The sequence below is a fragment of the Thalassophryne amazonica genome, chromosome 19, assembly GCF_902500255.1.
Source record: "Thalassophryne amazonica chromosome 19, fThaAma1.1, whole genome shotgun sequence".
Lineage (NCBI taxonomy): Eukaryota > Metazoa > Chordata > Actinopteri > Batrachoidiformes > Batrachoididae > Thalassophryne > Thalassophryne amazonica.
Genome location: NC_047121.1, coordinates 2,534,969 through 2,553,947, shown reverse-complemented (window position 1 = coordinate 2,553,947; position 18,979 = coordinate 2,534,969). Strand labels below are relative to the sequence as shown.

Here is an 18,979-nt window from a genome sequence, read left to right as displayed (position 1 = left end):
CGGACCAAGGTAGCTTAGCCGCCGTTAGATACCCCCTGGCATATCCCGAGCAGCCGGGAAAGCAGGCCGACTGGGTGACTGTGAGGAGGAAGCGTAGCCCTAAACAGAAGCCCCGTGTACACCGCCAACCCGTTCACATCTCTAACCGTTTTTCCCCACTCGACGACACACCCGCCGAGGATCAAACTCTGGTTATTGGCGACTCTGTTTTGAGAAATGTGAAGTTAGCGACACCAGCAACCATAGTCAATTGTCTTCCGGGGGCCAGAGCAGGCGACATTGAAGGAAATTTGAAACTGCTGGCTAAGGCTAAGCGTAAATTTGGTAAGATTGTAATTCACGTCGGCAGTAATGACACCCGGTTACGCCAATCGGAGGTCACTAAAATTAACATTAAATCGGTGTGTAACTTTGCAAAAACAATGTCGGACTCTGTAGTTTTCTCTGGGCCCCTCCCCAATCGGACCGGGAGTGACATGTTTAGCCGCATGTTCTCCTTGAATTGCTGGCTGTCTGAGTGGTGTCCAAAAAATGAGGTGGGCTTCATAGATAATTGGCAAAGCTTCTGGGGAAAACCTGGTCTTGTTAGGAGAGACGGCATCCATCCCACTTTGGATGGAGCAGCTCTCATTTCTAGAAATCTGGCCAATTTTCTTAAATCCTCCAAACCGTGACTATCCAGGGTTGGGACCAGGAAGCAGAGTTGTAGTCTTACACACCTCTCTGCAGCTTCTCTCCCCCTGCCATCCCCTCATTACCCCATCCCCGTAGAGACGGTGCCTGCTCCCAGACCACCAATAACCAGCAAAAATCTATTTAAGCATAAAAATTCAAAAAGAAAAAATAATATAGCACCTTCAACTGCACCACAGACTAAAACAGTTAAATGTGGTCTATTAAACATTAGGTCTCTCTCTTCTAAGTCCCTGTTGGTAAATAATATAATAATTGATCAACATATTGATTTATTCTGCCTAACAGAAACCTGGTTACAGCAGGATGAATATGTTAGTTTAAATGAGTCAACACCCCCGAGTCACACTAACTGTCAGAATGCTCGTAGCACGGGCTGAGGCGGAGGATTAGCAGCAATCTTCCATCCCAGCTTATTAATTAATCAAAAACCCAGACAGAGCTTTAATTCATTTGAAAGCTTGTCTCTTAGTCTTGTCCATCCAAATTGGAAGTCCCAAAAACCAGTTTTATTTGTTATTATCTATCGTCCACCTGGTCGTTACTGTGAGTTTCTCTGTGAATTTTCAGACCTTTTGTCTGACTTAGTGCTTAGCTCAGATAAGATAATTATAGTGGGCGATTTTAACATCCACACAGATGCTGAGAATGACAGCCTCAACACTGCATTTAATCTATTATTAGACTCTATTGGCTTTGCTCAAAAAGTAAATGAGTCCACCCACCACTTTAATCATATCTTAGATCTTGTTCTGACTTATGGTATGGAAATAGAAGACTTAACAGTATTCCCTGAAAACTCCCTTCTGTCTGATCATTTCTTAATAACATTTACATTTACTCTGATGGACTACCCAGCAGTGGGGAATAAGTTTCATTACACTAGAAGTCTTTCAGAAAGCGCTGTAACTAGGTTTAAGGATATGATTCCTTCTTTATGTTCTCTAATGCCATATACCAACACAGTGCAGAGTAGCTACCTAAACTCTGTAAGGGAGATAGAGTATCTCGTCAATAGTTTTACATCCTCATTGAAGACAACTTTGGATGCTGTAGCTCCTCTGAAAAAGAGAGCTTTAAATCAGAAGTGTCTGACTCCGTGGTATAACTCACAAACTCGTAGCTTAAAGCAGATAACCCGTAAGTTGGAGAGGAAATGGCGTCTCACTAATTTAGAAGATCTTCACTTAGCCTGGAAAAAGAGTCTGTTGCTCTATAAAAAAGCCCTCCATAAAGCTAGGACATCTTTCTACTCATCACTAATTGAAGAAAATAAGAACAACCCCAGGTTTCTTTTCAGCACTGTAGCCAGGCTGACAAAGAGTCAGAGCTGTATTGAGCTGAGTATTCCATTAACTTTAACTAGTAATGACTTCATGACTTTCTTTGCTAACAAAATTTTAACTATTAGAGAAAAAATTACTCATAACCATCCCAAAGACGTATCGTTATCTTTGGCTGCTTTCAGTGATGCCGGTATTCTTTCTCTCCGATTGTTCTGTCTGAATTATTTTCATTAGTTACTTCATCCAAACCATCAACATGTTTATTAGACCCCATTCCTACCAGGCTGCTCAAGGAAGCCCTACCATTATTTAATGCTTCGATCTTAAATATGATCAATCTATCTTTGTTAGTTGGCTATGTACCACAGGCTTTTAAGGTGGCAGTAATTCAACCATTACTTAAAAAGCCATCACTTGACCCAGCTATCTTAGCTAATTATAGGCCAATCTCCAACCTTCCTTTTCTCTCAAAAATTCTTGAAAGGGTAGTTGTAAAACAGCTAACTGATCATCTGCAGAGGAATGGTCTATTTGAAGAGTTTCAGTCAGGTTTTAGAATTCATCATAGTACAGAAACAGCATTAGTGAAGGTTACAAATGATCTTCTTATGGCCTCGGACAGTGGACTCATCTCTGTGCTTGTTCTGTTAGACCTCAGTGCTGCTTTTGATACTGTTGACCATAAAATTTTATTACAGAGATTAGAGCATGCCATAGGTATTAAAGGCACTGCGCTGCGGTGGTTTGAATCATATTTGTCTAATAGATTACAATTTGTTGATGTAAATGGGGAATCTTCTTCACAGACTAAAGTTAATTATGGAGTTCCACAAGGTTCTGTGCTAGGACCAATTATAGTCACTTTATACATGCTTCCCTTAGGCAGTATTATTAGACAGTATTGCTTAAATTTTCATTGTTACGCAGATGATACCCAGCTTTATCTATCCATGAAGCCAGAGGACACACACCAATTAGCTAAACTGCAGGATTGTCTTACAGACATAAAGACATGGATGACCTCTAATTTCCTGCTTTTAAACTCAGATAAAACTGAAGTTATTGTACTTGGCCCCACAAATCTTAGAAACATGGTGTCTAACCAGATCCTTACTCTGGATGGCATTACCCTGACCTCTAGTAATACTGTGAGAAATCTTGGAGTCATTTTTGATCAGGATATGTCATTCAAAGCGCATATTAAACAAATATGTAGGACTGCTTTTTTGCATTTACGCAATATCTCTAAAATCAGAAAGGTCTTGTCTCAGAGTGATGCTGAAAAACTAATTCATGCATTTATTTCCTCTAGGCTGGACTATTGTAATTCATTATTATCAGGTTGTCCTAAAAGTTCCCTAAACAGCCTTCAGTTAATTCAAAATGCTGCAACTAGAGTACTGACGGGGACTAGAAGGAGAGAGCATATCTCACCCATATTGGCCTCTCTTCATTGGCTTCCTGTTAATTCTAGAATAGAATTTAAAATTCTTCTTCTTACTTATAAGGTTTTGAATAATCAGGTCCCATCTTATCTTAGGGACCTCGTAGTACCATATCACCCCAATAGAGCGCTTCGCTCTCAGACTGCAGGCTTACTTGTAGTTCCTAGGGTTTGTAAGAGTAGAATGGGAGGCAGAGCCTTCAGCTTTCAGGCTCCTCTCCTGTGGAACCAGCTCCCAATTCAGATCAGGGAGACAGACACCCTCTCTACTTTTAAGATTAGGCTTAAAACTTTCCTTTTTGCTAAAGCTTATAGTTAGGGCTGGATCAGGTGACCCTGAACCATCCCTTAGTTATGCTGCTATAGACGTAGACTGCTGGGGGGTTCCCATGATGCACTGTTTCTTTCTCTTTTTGCTCTGTATGCACCACTCTGCATTTAATCATTAGTGATCGATCTCTGCTCCCCTCCACAGCATGTCTTTTTCCTGGTTCTCTCCCTCAGCCCCAACCAGTCCCAGCAGAAGACTGCCCCTCCCTGAGCCTGGTTCTGCTGGAGGTTTCTTCCTGTTAAAAGGGAGTTTTTCCTTCCCACTGTAGCCAAGTGCTTGCTCACAGGGGGTCGTTTTGACCGTTGGGGTTTTACATAATTATTGTATGGCCTTGCCTTACAATATAAAGCGCCTTGGGGCAACTGTTTGTTGTGATTTGGCGCTATATAAAAAAATTGATTGATTGATTGATTGATTGAAGGAGGACGGGTGAGGGACACATGCTGTCAGCACGCATCAGAGGTGATGATTGTCTGAATAAGTGTTAACAGTAATTTGGTATTTTGTTACGCCGTATATTTGAACACTGACAAGAATTGTGCAGTTTGCTCCTCACTGTCGTGGCGTACGGATTGATGATCCTCCACCTGTTGTGAGAAGCTGCTCATTTATAGACAGTTTAAATTCAGACCTGAATGTGTTGCTGATAGTGTGTGCCTTTGAAGGATATGTATTGTAGCTCTGTTGATTTACCTCACCTTTTCCGTCCTTCACAGAGTCAGTTTCTCGTATCCACCTGGGGGGTGTTCGGCGGTGAATCTGAGTCCAGAAAGCACCGGGCTTCGATCCATTTGGACGCTGGAGAGCGCGCCGTCCTTCACCTCGCCAGACAACCGAATATTTATGTTGTACACCAATTACTGCACAGGAGGGAAATAAATTGGTTTTGTTTTTGGAACCGCTTTCTGGCTATTTAGCGCTGGGTTCAGTCAGACGCTGGTCCGCTCCTCAATCCGCGGCAGCACATAACAGCTGCAGCATTTTGAATTAACTGAAGGCTTTTCAGGGAACTTTTAGGACAACCTGATAATAATGAATTACAATAGTCCAGCCTAGAGGAAATAAATGCATGAATTAGTTTTTCAGCATCACTCTGAGACAAGACCTTTCTAATTTTAGAGATATTGCGCAAATGTAAAAAAGCAGTCCTACATATTTGTTTAATATGCGCATTGAATGACATATCCTGATCAAAAATGACTCCAAGATTTCTCACAGTATTACTAGAGGTCAGGGTAATTCCATCCAGAGTAAGGATCTGGTTAGACACCATGTTTCTAAGATTTGTGGGGCCAAGTACAATAACTTCAGTTTTATCTGAGTTTAAAAGCAGGAAATTAGAGGTGATGTTGTGAAAGTGTCGTGACACGGACCCACAACAGGGGGCGTTAATGAACGGACAATGGATAAGCCAAAAGTAACAATTTAATGTTGTGAATCGCACAACAAAGTACAGACAATAACAATATGGTGGAATGTCAATTATACACAAGGTGACGTGTGGGCAGGCTCGACGATAGAAGACGTCTGGCGAGAGAAGAGCCGGATCCCACACAGCTTCCACCACCAACGGAGCTGAAGAACACCGGAGCCGCCAAGCCCTGCGCCCCAGGTGGCCGCTGTCTTCAGCAGTCAGACCCGGTACTGCTGGCAGAGAACAGAGACAGTACTGATGAGTGTGAGTTCGCACACTCAGTAATCCCACAGTCTGTATACAGTTAGGAGGGAAAACCTCCACCTCCAATCACACACTCGTGCAGCTCCCGAGATAACCACTTATCTGGGTGGGGTGGGAGGCGAAGCCGTCGCAGTCCACACCAAACGCCAACTCAGCAGACAGGGTACCCGTCCCAGGAAAACGGCTGCAAAAGAGATCAGACTGATGCTCGGGTTAAGGTTCAGCAGAGAAGTAACTACCTGAATGGTAGCTGATTTCTCGGCGGGGAGGTGGAGTTGCAGTCCGGCCTTTATGGTGGTGGTGATGAGTAGTGGATGAGTGACAGCTGGTACGGATGATGAGTGACAGCTGTCACTCCTGGTCGCTCCGACGCCCTCTCGTACTTGAAGCCCACACTTCAAGCAGGGCGCCATCTTGTGGTGGTGGGCCAGCAGTACCTCCTCTTCAGCGGCCCACACAACAGGTCATCCATGTCTTTATGTCTGTAAGACAATCCTGCAGTTTAGCTAATTGGTGTGTGTCCTCTGGCTTCATGGATAGATAAAGCTGGGTATCATCTGCGTAACAATGAAAATTTAAGCAATGCTGTCTAATAATACTGCCTAAGGGAAGCATGTATAAAGTGAATAAAATTGGTCCTAGCACAGAACCTTGTGGAACTCCATAATTAACCTTAGTCTGTGAAGAAGATTCCCCATTTACATGAACAAATTGTAATCTATTAGATAAATATGATTCAAACCACCGCAGCGCAGTGCCTTTAATACCTATGGCATGCTCTAATCTCTGTAATAAAATTTTATGGTCAACAGTATCAAAAGCAGCACTGAGGTCTAACAGAACAAGCACAGAGATGAGTCCACTGTCTGAGGCCATAAGAAGATCATTTGTAACCTTCACTAATGCTGTTTCTGTACTATGATGAATTCTAAACCGTAACTGAAACTCTTCAAATAGATCATTCCTCTGCAGATGATCAGTTAGCTGTTTTACAACTACCCTTTCAAGAATTTGTGAGAGAAAAAGAAGGTTGGAGATTGGCCTATAATTAGCTAAGATAGCTGGGTCAAGTGATGGCTTTTTAAGTAATGGTTTAATTACTGCCACCTTAAAAGCCTGTGGTACATAGCCAACTAATAAAGACAGATTGATCATATTTAAGATCGAAGCATTAATTAATGGTAGGGCTTCCTTGAGCAACCTGGTAGGAATGGGGTCTAATAGACATGTTGATGGTTTGGAGGAAGTAACTAATGAAAATAACTCAGACAGAACAATCGGAGAGAAAGAGTCTAACCAAATACCGGCATCATTGAAAGCAGCCAAAGAGAATGATATGTCTTTGGGATGGTTATGAGTATTTTTTTCTCTAATAGTTAAAATTTTATTAGCAAAGAAAGTCATGAAGTCATTACTAGTTAAAGTTAAAGGAATACTCGGCTCAATAGAGCTCTGACTCTTTGTCAGCCTGGCTACAGTGCTGAAAAGAAACCTGGGGTTGTTCTTATTTTCTTCAATTAGTGATGAGTAGTAAGATGTCCTAGCTTTACGAAGGGCTTTTTTATAGAGCAACAGACTCTTTTTCCAGGCTAAGTGAAGATCTTCTAAATTAGTGAGATGCCATTTCCTCTCCAACTTACGGGTTATCTGCTTTAAGCTGCGACTTTGTGAGTTATACCATGGAGTCAGGCACTTCTGATTTAAGGCTCTCTTTTTCAGAGGAGCTACAGCATCCAAAATTGTCCTCAATGAGGATATAAAACTATTGACGAGATAATCTATCTCACTCACAGAGTTTAGGTAGCTACTCTGCCCTGTGTTGGTATATGGCATTGGAGAACATAAAGAAGGAATCATATCCTTAAACCTAGTTACAGCGCTTTCTGAAAGACTTCTAGTGTAATGAAACTTATTCCCCACTGCTGGGTAGTCCATCAGAGTAAATGTAAATGTTATTAAGAAATGATCAGACAGAAGGGGGTTTTCAGGGAATACTGTTAAGTCTTCAATTTCCATACCATAAGTGAGAACAAGATCTAAGGTATGATTAAAGTGGTGGGTGGACTCATTTACATTTTGAGCAAAGCCAATCGAGTCTAACAATAGATTAAATGCAGTGTTGAGGCTGTCATTCTCAGCATCTGTGTGGATGTTAAAAATAATTATCTTATCTGAGCTAAGCACTAAGTCAGACAAAAGGTCCGAAAATTCACAGAGAAACTCACAGTAACGACCAGGTGGACGATAGATAACAACAAATAAAACTGGTTTTTGGGACTTTCAATTTGGATGGACAAGACTAAGAGACAAGCTTTCAAATGAATTAAAGCTCTGTCTGGGTTTTTGATTAATTAACAAGCTGGAGTGGAAGATTGCTGCTAATCCTCCGCCTCGGCCCGTGCTACGAGCGTTCTGGCAGTTAGTGTGACTCGGGGGTGTTGACTCATTTAAACTAACATATTCATCCTGCTGTAACCAAGTTTCTGTAAGGCAGAATAAATCAATATGTTGATCAATTATTATATCATTTACTAACAGGGACTTAGAAGAGAGAGACCTAATGTTTAATAGACCACATTTAACTGTTTTAGTCTGTGGTGCAGTTGAAGGTGCTATATTATTTTTTCTTTTTGAATTTTTATGCTTAAATAGATTTTTGCTGGTTATTGGTGGTCTGGGAGCAGGCACCGTCTCTACGGGGATGGGGTAATGAGGGGATGGCAGGGGGAGAGAAGCTGCAGAGAGGTGTGTAAGACTACAACTCTGCTTCCTGGTCCCAACCCTGGATAGTCACGGTTTGGAGGATTTAAGAAAATTGGCCAGATTTCTAGAAATGAGAGCTGCTCCATCCAAAGTGGGATGGATGCCGTCTCTCCTAACAAGACCAGGTTTTCCCCAGAAGCTTTGCCAATTATCTATGAAGCCCACCTCATTGATCTTGTCTTTGTGGTGTATTCAATTGAATATAGGTTGAAGAGAATTTGAAAATCATTGTATTCTGTTTTTATTTACATTTTACACAACGTCCCAATTTCACTGGAACTGGGGTTGTAATTTATAGTTGCTCTGCATCACATTTGTCTGTTGAATCAGAAACTGATCGCTATCTGAAGCGTGTATTAGCCGAGTACAACTCTTATAAAGCATAGCTTGCTTCATTTCACTTGGTTTATGTAGCTGAGTCCGATTCTTATGAAGCATTGCTTCATTTCGCTTACAGCAGAGATTTGGTGTCAGATCGGCTACATTTAAGTGTTGAAGCCGTGGAGCACTTCAATGCTTCATTATGAATAGTTGTATTGATTTAATGAATCGTGATTTAGTTAACTTTAACCTTATCTGAAATAAAGCAACTGACTTAATTAGACCATAAAAAATACAAGTTTCTTTGGTAAAGATCTACATACATGCAGTGACCCTTTTTGTGGAGCCTCAAAGTGTCTTTGTGCTGACGTGATTGGACCTGAACCCAATTATTTCAAACTATTTGTTTGAACCTGGCACAACCCATCATGTCCCAACGGTTGGGGTAGCCACGCTCTAGTCTGCACAATAATGACAGAATAATTCAGTGTCACTAATACTGACAAACTAAATTTGCAAGAAAATACTTTTTTTATGCCTGTTTTATGTCCATCTGAGTCTTCTCGGTAGGAAATGGAATCAAAACAAACAGGTTTAATCCACATTTCTTCACAGCCCGCTGTCTGGACTCGTATCCAAACGTCACTGGTGTTTTGATTGAGAGCCCAAGCAGGGCTACATTGACATTGACTGTAGAGTGTTTTAAGTCTAGTCTAAAGACCCATTTTTATGCTTTGGCTTTTAACACCGCAAGAGTGTGTGGTCCTCTGTGTGTGTGTGTGGTTTTTTTTTTTTTTTTTGTACAGCACTTTGGAAACTGTGTTTGTGAAATGTGCTATACAAATAAAGGGTATGGTATGATATGGTATGGTTTGCACATCTGAACATCACACACAAAATAACCATTGTCTCACTTTAGCATGAACTGGCGCTTCACGACTCATTGGTGTCACAGTCTGATCGGTCCCCCAGTCTGGTCGGTCCCCCTGTCTTCACTGTGCACGTGTCATTTCAGAGCATCAGCAGCAATTAACAGATTATTGCCTTGTACCTGCTTAAAACTGACTTTAGAATTATTTAAGAGGTTTTACTTTGTCAACTGATGGTTAATAATTACATTGTTCACTTTGGTCACTTTGGGAGTAGAGAGTCAGACTCAGATATGCAGCTGCTGCTCTCTGATTGCCCTCTGTCTTTTATGATAAAATAATGCTGAATTTATGTGGAAATAATTGTTGTACAAACGCTTCAGATATCTGGTGATGACTGGATTGCAGTTTGAAGCAGAAACGAGGAGGTAATCTGTTAATCACTGCCGACGCTCTGAAATGATGCATGCACAGTGAAGGCAGGGGGACCGATCAGACCGTGACACTGGCGCTCACTGTATGTTTACATTCTCTGCCTCACAACATGGCTAGGAATCATGCACACCCAGAATGGACGGAGGTCTATTATCGGAAGTACTGAATTAAACCCTTCTTGTCCACTGTAGTTTTTGGGAACCCTTTTTAATCAATACTTAATTTCTCTTATCAATCCAAGTCAATTTAGTAATCCTTTAGGTTCTTAATTTGTGTCAGACCTACTTAAATTCTACTTCCTTTGGTAAGCTGAAGTCGATACGTCTTCCAGTGTAAAAATTATGGTAATACACATAGTTTTTGCATTACCTATCTGAACCCCCCCCAAAAAAAGCTCCTGCGCAAATCACCAGATCAAAGGCTGTGGACGAACATCTCACCCGTGAGTTTGATTGAAATGGAAAGTAATGAACAATAATTTGAAACGTTTTCTCCCTTATTCCAGCATATAGGCAGAGATGGCTGGTTTGTGTGTTTTGTGTTAGACAAATGTTGAGTTCTGTGTTGGATGAACAATTTTAAGACATTTATTAGGTCTACTTGTGCATAGTTTTGGAGCTTTAGGTGTTGTTGCTACGAGCTTTATTACTTATATTAGGCTGAAGCTCATGTGTAATTAATAAAGATTGTCACTGCAAAGGTAAAACCAACTGTCCTGTAGTTATTTAAGTGGTGTTTTATTCTTTCAGTACAACTATTTAAAAATAACACTATTGCTATATTATCCATCATGACGTTTGTTATCCTTCGACCTTTGTCCATTATATAGTACCAACCCACACACACACACACACACACACACACACACACACACACACACACACACACACACACACACACACACACACATAGATAGATAGATACAAAGATAGATAGGCTTGCTGATGATTTTACAAAACTTGTATGTACATTGATTAAAGAATCATAATGTTTAGAACTGAGTATTTGTCTCAGTGAGATCTGAGTAATTAAAAATAGAAGGGGAGAATGTGTCAAAATACTAAAAATAAAAAGAAAAGAAATAAATCAAATAGCTAATCATGGTAGACACAGATTAGGAGGGATGAAGGTTACATTATCTGGAGAACAAAAATAAGGAAATGAGAGAATCAGCTCAGTTATTACTCCAGACTGTTGACATTCTAATAAACCGTCTAGGTGCGGGCCGCATAACTTGGGAGTGGCAAGATGGCCACCAGCTTGCTTCAGCGGTTTGTATGGAGGGTGTGGACCAATGAGCTGTCCAGTAATATATACAGATCAGCGTTCACTCCTTCATGTCCGAGACATATACATATTGAATAAAAGGACACATAGACAGCTGTTCAGTATAAATAATAATAAAATTTAAAAAAATGGAAGGAGGGGAAAAAAGGTTCAACTCACCAAATTTTGGTTCAACATGAAAAAAACCCATAACCAAACTTCGTCCAAACCAGTAGAGTAAAAGATTACGGGTTGGTTTGTCTTTGTTGGCGTAATTCTTCGTTTTTGTTGTGTTTTTTCTCCGTCCGTCGCCCTCTGCCGCTCTTTTTTCCCGCTCTCTGATTGGCTGTCCCAGCAGCACTCAGGAACGGAGCAGTTCACGATTTCAAAATAAAACCAAAATAAAATATTTTGTCCTTAAAGCTATTTTAACCTGTTACAGGACATTTGTAAATGTTTCTTCCCAAACAAACAATCAGCCTGTCTGCTTTATGGGTTTTACAGTCATTCAAACTGCGATCACGTTGAGTGGGCGGAGCCAGAGCGCCATATATTAGCCCCGCCCATCTGCTAAATCATGGGAGCAACTGTCCAATGACGTCAGAGCTCAGGTTGTTACTAAGGGTTACGCTAACCGTCACAAAGCCTTGAAGTCCACAAAAGCCAGCAGGTGGCTCTTGGTTCTTCAGTGTGCAGCAGTTAGTGGAAGAGGAAAGACGTGTTTGTCTTCACTGAGAAGAACTTTGTTTATTAGCATTTCAGCAGCAACATCAAGTTCACAATGAGATCTGGTGAGACAAATGTTCAAACTCCTGACTTGTTATTCTGAATTTTACCAAAGAATTCCATGGTTGAAATGTAGACTAAACTTTAAACTTTAATTCTTATTCATTTATTAATTTATTTTGTGCCATCTGATGATGATGAAGTTAGACACGTTATTACACCCGCCAAGGAGCTCCTAAAATCATCAGCGTTTAGATATTTATTTATCTGTCTGTTAGCAGGATTATCTCATAACTACTGCACGGATTTTGATTAAATTTGCACCACAGATAGATATTAGGTCTGGAAAACTCTACTGAATTTTGGAGGTGATCCGGATCCAGATCTGGATTCTGGCTCAGGATTTCACTTTATAAATGCTTTGAAGGATTACATCAAAACTACTTCACAGATTCTGACCAAATTTGCACCACAGATAGATATTAGGTCTGGAAAACTCCACTGAATATTGGAGGTGGTCCGGATTGGCGGATGTCAGAAGTCTGCGATTGCTCTTGTGTTTTACTGTTTTGTGTTGATCTCTGCCTCACGGCTCCTCTCGTCCCCCCACAGATGATTTCCCTGTCAAGGAGGGTGATGTGCTCCAGTCATTTTACATGGTGCAGGAGTTCCTGGGTGAGGGCAACTTTGGGAAGGTGGCCAGGTGTCGACACAAAGTGACCCATCAGGACGTGGCCATCAAAATTTCAAAGAATAAGCCCAGTATTATTAGAGAGACAAAGAAAGAGGTAAATACAGTCACAGTCTTTACTTTCAAAGATAGTTTTATTTCAGCCTCACATTGTAAACCTTCATAAATGATTTTTCACGTCTTCCACAGCTTGACAATCTGAAACTCCTGAGCGCCCTGGACCCAGAGAAGGCCAACATCGTCAGGTGGTATGACTCCTTCACACACGGAGACCTCATTTGTCTTAGGTTTGAACTCCTGGTCCAGAGTCTTCATGACTACGTGGATGAGGTGAACTTCGACCCTCTTCCCGTCAGCGACCTCCAAGCTGTTGTGCAGCAAGTAAGTTAGATTTTGTTTTTGATTAAAAAAAACGTCCACATTATATATGGAACTAAAGTAAGACATTTGGAGTTGTCATCTGTCTCCTAACAACAATAAATGTTTGTGTGAGTGCAGATGGCCACCGCACTGCTCCACCTGCAGACCCTGGGTGTGATCCACTGTGACATAAAGCCACAGAACATCATGGTGGTCGACTACAATCAGCCGCTGAAGGTGAAATTGATTGACTTTGGATTGGCGCAGCAGATCTCCGAGCCTCCGTTTTTTGCAGGGACCTTCTGGTACCAGTAAGTCCAAATACTGCAGAGAACATTTGACAGAGTTGCTTGTTTCTGCCCTGAAAATTGGTGAAAAAATGAAACCTTTGGTAGACAATGTGTAATGTTGCTCTGTTCCTCTTTGCTCAGAGCTCCAGAGGTCCACTTAGGACTGGCCTATGCGGAGGAGATCGATATGTGGTCACTTGGTGTGTCTGTGGCTGAGCTGGCTATGGGAACCACCCCGTATCCTGGAGATCATCCCTATGATATGGTAAATTCTTTTTTGTCCAGATTGTCCTAGATTTGTTATTAATCCGTGGCCCTCATAAACACAGAATCTGCTCCTGAAAAGGCAACAATTTGTGAAAGAAAAGTCCATGTTTGCAGAGTGAAATTTGATGTTTCTGTTTGATGTCTTCAGGTTAAGTTCATTGTGGACACTCAGGGTCTGCCCCCAGACCGCCTCCTCAGGTTGGGACCACATACCAACCACTGCTTTGAGAGACAGCGCATCAACGGTCAGGACACCTGGACACTGAAGGTACTATCACATCCATCCATCCATCATCACATCCATCCATTTTTTTCTGAGAGTTAATTCTAACACTGCCTCTTTTGCAGACTCCTGCAGTGATTCAAATGGAGACGGGACACAAATTCTGCGACAGCAGAAAGGTGGTGTTGACCTGTCTGGAGGACATCATGGAGGTAGGTGCTCACTAGTCATTCCTTCAATGACATTCAACAAATGTTTGCCTCCAATGTCTAATTCTCTGACTGCGTGACCACCAAGCCCCAGACTCTGGTCCTGTTAAATGAAGCAAAATCAAAAACACCAAATCATGCAGTTCCTTGAATGGCCACTTGAGGCTGGCTCCTATAACGAGTCACTGTCCATTGAGCTGCATGTTAAAATGTCCAATTTTCAAGCAGAAAATAAAACATGTTTATGGCACAAAAACAGTTTTGGCCTCTATAGCTTGTTCCTACGGAAGCCTGTTGCAGTCACTGGACAAAAAATAAAAAAATTGACCGTTGATCTTTTTTTAATCCAGTGAATGCAATACGCTTCCGTATGTTCCCGCTTCATCAATTTATTAATAATTATCACAGTGGTCACTCTGACTGACAGCTGTGTCCAGAACATTTCATTGTGGACTGTTGTGCTGTTAATGGCACTAAAAGACCATCTAAGAAGTTTGTGTCGGCTTTTCTGTCCAGTGAAAGTTTCTTGTCATTTCATTTGTATAACAGCAGGTGTGGGTGGCACGGTGCGGTTGGTGCCTCAGATGGTCCACAGTACTGAGACACTAAGCCTGTCATAAGTTTTAATATCAGCTCCAAAGCCTCCTGTCATGAAACCCACAACCCAGTCCATAAAATACACATTAATAAAAGACCCAAACCAAGGACTTGTTCTGGAACTCTAAGATGTGTTTGCAGGCTTTATTCATCCCAGCCAGGTACTACAGACTGGTACTGTAGCCGGGTACTGCAGCCGGGTACTGTAGCTAGGTACTGTAGCCTGGTACTGTAGCTAGGTACTGTAGCCGGGTACTACAGCTAGGTACTGTAGCCGGGTACTACATCTAGGTACTGTAGCCGTGTACTACAGCTAGGTACTGTAGCCTGGTACTGCAGCTGGGTACTGTACCCGGGTACTGCAGCTAGGTACTGTAGCCGGGTACTACAGCTAGGCACTGTAGCCGGGTACTACAGCTGGGTACTGTAGCCAGGTACTGCAGCCGGGTACTGTAGCCTGGTACTGTAGCCAGGTACTGTAGCTGGGTACTGTAGCCAGGTACTGTAGCTGGGTACTGTAGACTGGTACTGTAGCTGGGTACTGTAGCCTGGTACTGTAGACTGGTACTGTAGACTGGTACTGTAGCCTGGTACTGTAGACTGGTACTGTAGACTGGTACTGTAGCTGGGTACTGTAGACTGGTACTGTAGCTGGGTACTGTAGCCTGGTACTGTAGCCTGGTACTGTAGACTGGTACTGTAGCTGGGTACTGTAGCCAGGTACTATAGCTGGGTACTGTAGCCTGGTACTGTAGCCTGGTACTGTAGCCGGGTACTGTAGCCAGGTACTGCAGCCGGGTACTGTAGCCTGGTACTGTAGCTGGGTACTGTAGCCTGGTACTGTAGCCGGGTACTGTAGCCTGGTACTGTAGACTGGTACTGTAGACTGGTACTGTAGCTGGGTACTGTAGCCTGGTACTGTAGACTGGTACTGTAGCTGGGTACTGTAGCCTGGTACTGCAGCTGGGTACTGTAGACTGGTACTGTAGCCGGGTACTGTAGCCTGGTACTGTAGCCAGGTACTGTAGCCGGGTACTACATCTAGGTACTGTAGCCGGGTACTACATCTAGGTACTGTAGCCTGGTACTGCAGCTAGGTACTGTAGCCGGGTACTACATCTAGGTACTGTAGCCGGGTACTGTAGCCGGGTACTACATCTAGGTACTGTAGTCGGGTACTGTAGCCGGGTACTACATCTAGGTACTGTAGCCTGGTACTGCAGCTAGGTACTGTAGCCGGGTACTACAGCTAGGTACTGTAGCCTGGTACTGCAGCTGGGTACTGTACCCGGGTACTGCAGCTAGGTACTGTAGCCGGGTACTACAGCTAGGCACTGTAGCCGGGTACTACAGCTGGGTACTGTAGCCAGGTACTGCAGCCGGGTACTGTAGCCGGGTACTGTAGCCTGGTACTGTAGCCGGGTACTGTAGCTGGGTACTGTAGCCAGGTACTGTAGCCGGGTACTGTAGCCTGGTACTGTAGACTGGTACTGTAGACTTGAGCGCCTTGGGGCAACTGTTTGTTGTGATTTGGCGCTATATAAGAAAAAAGTTGATTGATTGATTGATAGACTGGTACTGTAGCTGGGTACTGTAGACTGGTACTGTAGCTGGGTACTGTAGCCTGGTACTGTAGCCTGGTACTGTAGCCAGGTACTGTAGCTGGGTACTGTAGCCAGGTACTGTAGCTGGGTACTGTAGACTGGTACTGTAGCTGGGTACTGTAGACTGGTACTGTAGACTGGTACTGTAGCTGGGTACTGTAGCCAGGTACTGTAGCTGGGTACTGTAGCCTGGTACTGTAGCTGGGTACTGTAGCCTGGTACTGTAGCCGGGTACTGTAGCCTGGTACTGTAGCTGGGTACTGTAGCCAGGTACTGCAGCCGGGTACTGTAGCCGGGTACTGTAGCCGGGTACTGTAGCCTGGTACTGTAGCCTGGTACTGTATACTGGTACTGTAGCTGGGTACTGTAGACTGGTACTGCACAGTGTCGCTCTGCTCCACCTCAGGAGCAGATGCAGGGGGTGGGATGCTCCGTACGGCCCCCCTTTTCATGGATCAGATTTATTGAAGATAAATTTGTACCAGACCATGATTCTGTAAGGTCGCTCACCTTTCAAGCCAAAGACAGTTGAAATGTTTTCTGTTCCTTGTCATCACAGCATCACCTTCAGGATCGTACAACACAAATTCACATGAATAAAAAACAGGTTATAAAGTCACTTTTCTCTGTGAATGAATTTTATAGTCAAATATGCACCAAAATGCAGGAAATGGTAACTAAAAATTAAACATTTTCTGGGGGCATGACCCCAAAATGAGGCACATTCTCAAATACACCCCCCCCCCCCCCCCCACACACACACACACACACCTTTACAAAATCCTGAATCTGCTCCTGCACCTCTTCACCAACCAAAATGGAAACATCAAAAGCTGCATTATTTGAGCTTCAGAACCCTTTTAAAGAAAACCCGTTGGTGATGTCACAGAGGGTTTGTCCAGGATCTACAGGGTTTATGATGACCACCAGCCATTTGGCTCATGTGACATGTTTTTCTGTCTTCTTGCTTCACCAGCTGATGGACACAAACACAATAGAGAAGGAGGGTCGTCAGTTTGTGGACCTTCTTAACTGCATGATGTGCCTCGACACAGAACAGCGGATCAGACCTGCTGCTGTTCTGGAACACCCCTTCCTGCTAGAGGACAGTCGGCAGACACATGAACCGCTCGTTTGGGCCGAGGAAACTCTGGACCAGACTGAGGATGTCACCCCCATCGTGCAGGAGGAGGAAGAAGAACCAGCAGCCATCCAGCCCGGTGAGTCAGATGTTCCACAGTCTTCGTATCTTTATTGCTTTATTCAACCTAACAAAATATTTCTGTGTGATTTTTAGAGGCACAAGCAGAGACCAGGACCACCTGGAGGAGACATCTGACTCAGGCTGTCAGGAGGATGTTCTGCCTCTGCTGACACCTGAGTTTGTGTGTGTGTGTGTGTGTGTGTGTGTATAATAAATATGTGCATTGTATTATGAGTTGATATGTCTAAATAAAGACTTTAAAATTCAAAAGCTTTGATGTGTGAAGATTTTTTCATAAGTGTGGAAACTTGTGGCTGAAACTGAGACAGTGGCTCAGTGGTTTGCACTGTCGCCTCACAGCAAGAAGGTCATGGGATCGATTCTGACAGTGCTGCATATCATTTGCTGTCATTCTGCTCCAAGGGATTTTTGACGATGAAGAAACAGAGAGCTGCACTGGGTGAAAAACAGCGAGAGTCCAGCTTCTTATGAATGAAATGACTCCAGAAATCTTCTGCACTCTGATACACACAGTACACTATCTGAAGGAACTGCGTTCCTCCACCAACACATCAAATCTCACCTTTTCTTAAATATTAGCACGCTCCATAACATGTCTAATTTTCTTCACCTTTGTAAAATCTCCCACACAGACGTCCCCAAAGTGCCCCCCCCCCCGCCCCATCAACATCAGTTCCTGCATTCAAGAGTTCCACTGTAGACTGAACATAAGGGTCGGTGTTTTAAACCACGTATGGATGAGAGTGTCACACATCCATCCCCCACCTACACAACATCCTTCATTCTTTCAACACCAAATACTACATTCTAATCCAATTACATTTTTTTTCACAAATCTGATTGCTTAATCATGTGAGATTTCAGACCATAAAATATCGCATAAACGGTGGCAAAATATTCAAACCTTTTCACATTTAATGTGTTACTCTGCACCCTGACCGCACGCATTGCTACACAGATGTCAGTAATGGCACTGTGAGCTGAAAGCGAGAGGATGCCAACCGCCATTAAACACGAAGAAGAAAGAAAAAAACAACAACAACTGGTGGTTTTAAAACTCAATTTGCGACCATTAAATCCAGCATTAGCATCCGCAAATCATCAGACACAACAGGGTTATTCCCTAATTTGAGTCCCCACATATATCAACACATTATGTGTCCAAGAACTCCTTCTTGGTGGTCCTGCAACGTAGTTACTTCTGAAGTTCGGATGAGGCTTTAAGGCACAATCCCAGGGTCCAACAGATCCGGTGTGTGAGTTTAACACAGTTTGGCTGCACCAGACGTGCAGCGTGCTGGAGCTCGGACGGAAAACAGAACAAAAGTTAATAACAGGAACATCGTGTTTGTTAAAAAGGAAAAATATTGGACAATTTCAGTGCTGCTCAAACTACACTTCCAATGCACTAAATTACACCAAAAGGTTTCTTGAAGGACTCACTCGATCACTGCTGCTCTCTCACTCTGTCATCAAGTCAAAGTGTGTGTTTACATAAAGTGTTGCCAAAGCGTAAAGAACAAAATATCACAATGATGTGTAAAATAACATCAAGAAATAAAGTAAATTACACAAACACAAGGCCCTCCAGTCGTCAGTGTGCCTGTTCTATGGCCTCACCACCAGAGGGCGACACAGCTTCAGGATTGTTCACTGTATTCTCATTTGTTGTTGTCACACACTTTGACCATGAGATGTCAC

General features: G+C 42.8%; 1 long non-coding RNA gene across 1 annotated transcript; it reads right to left on the bottom strand.

The window, feature by feature from the left end:
* Nucleotides 1–432: 432 nt before the first annotated feature.
* Nucleotides 433–9,563, bottom strand: LOC117500938. Its single transcript, XR_004557894.1, has 3 exons — nt 9,454–9,563; nt 3,792–3,796; nt 433–444 (listed from the first exon to the last, which is right to left on the bottom strand). It is a non-coding gene; the product is annotated as an uncharacterized LOC117500938 (long non-coding RNA).
* Between the last annotated feature and the right edge of the window lie 9,416 nt (nt 9,564–18,979).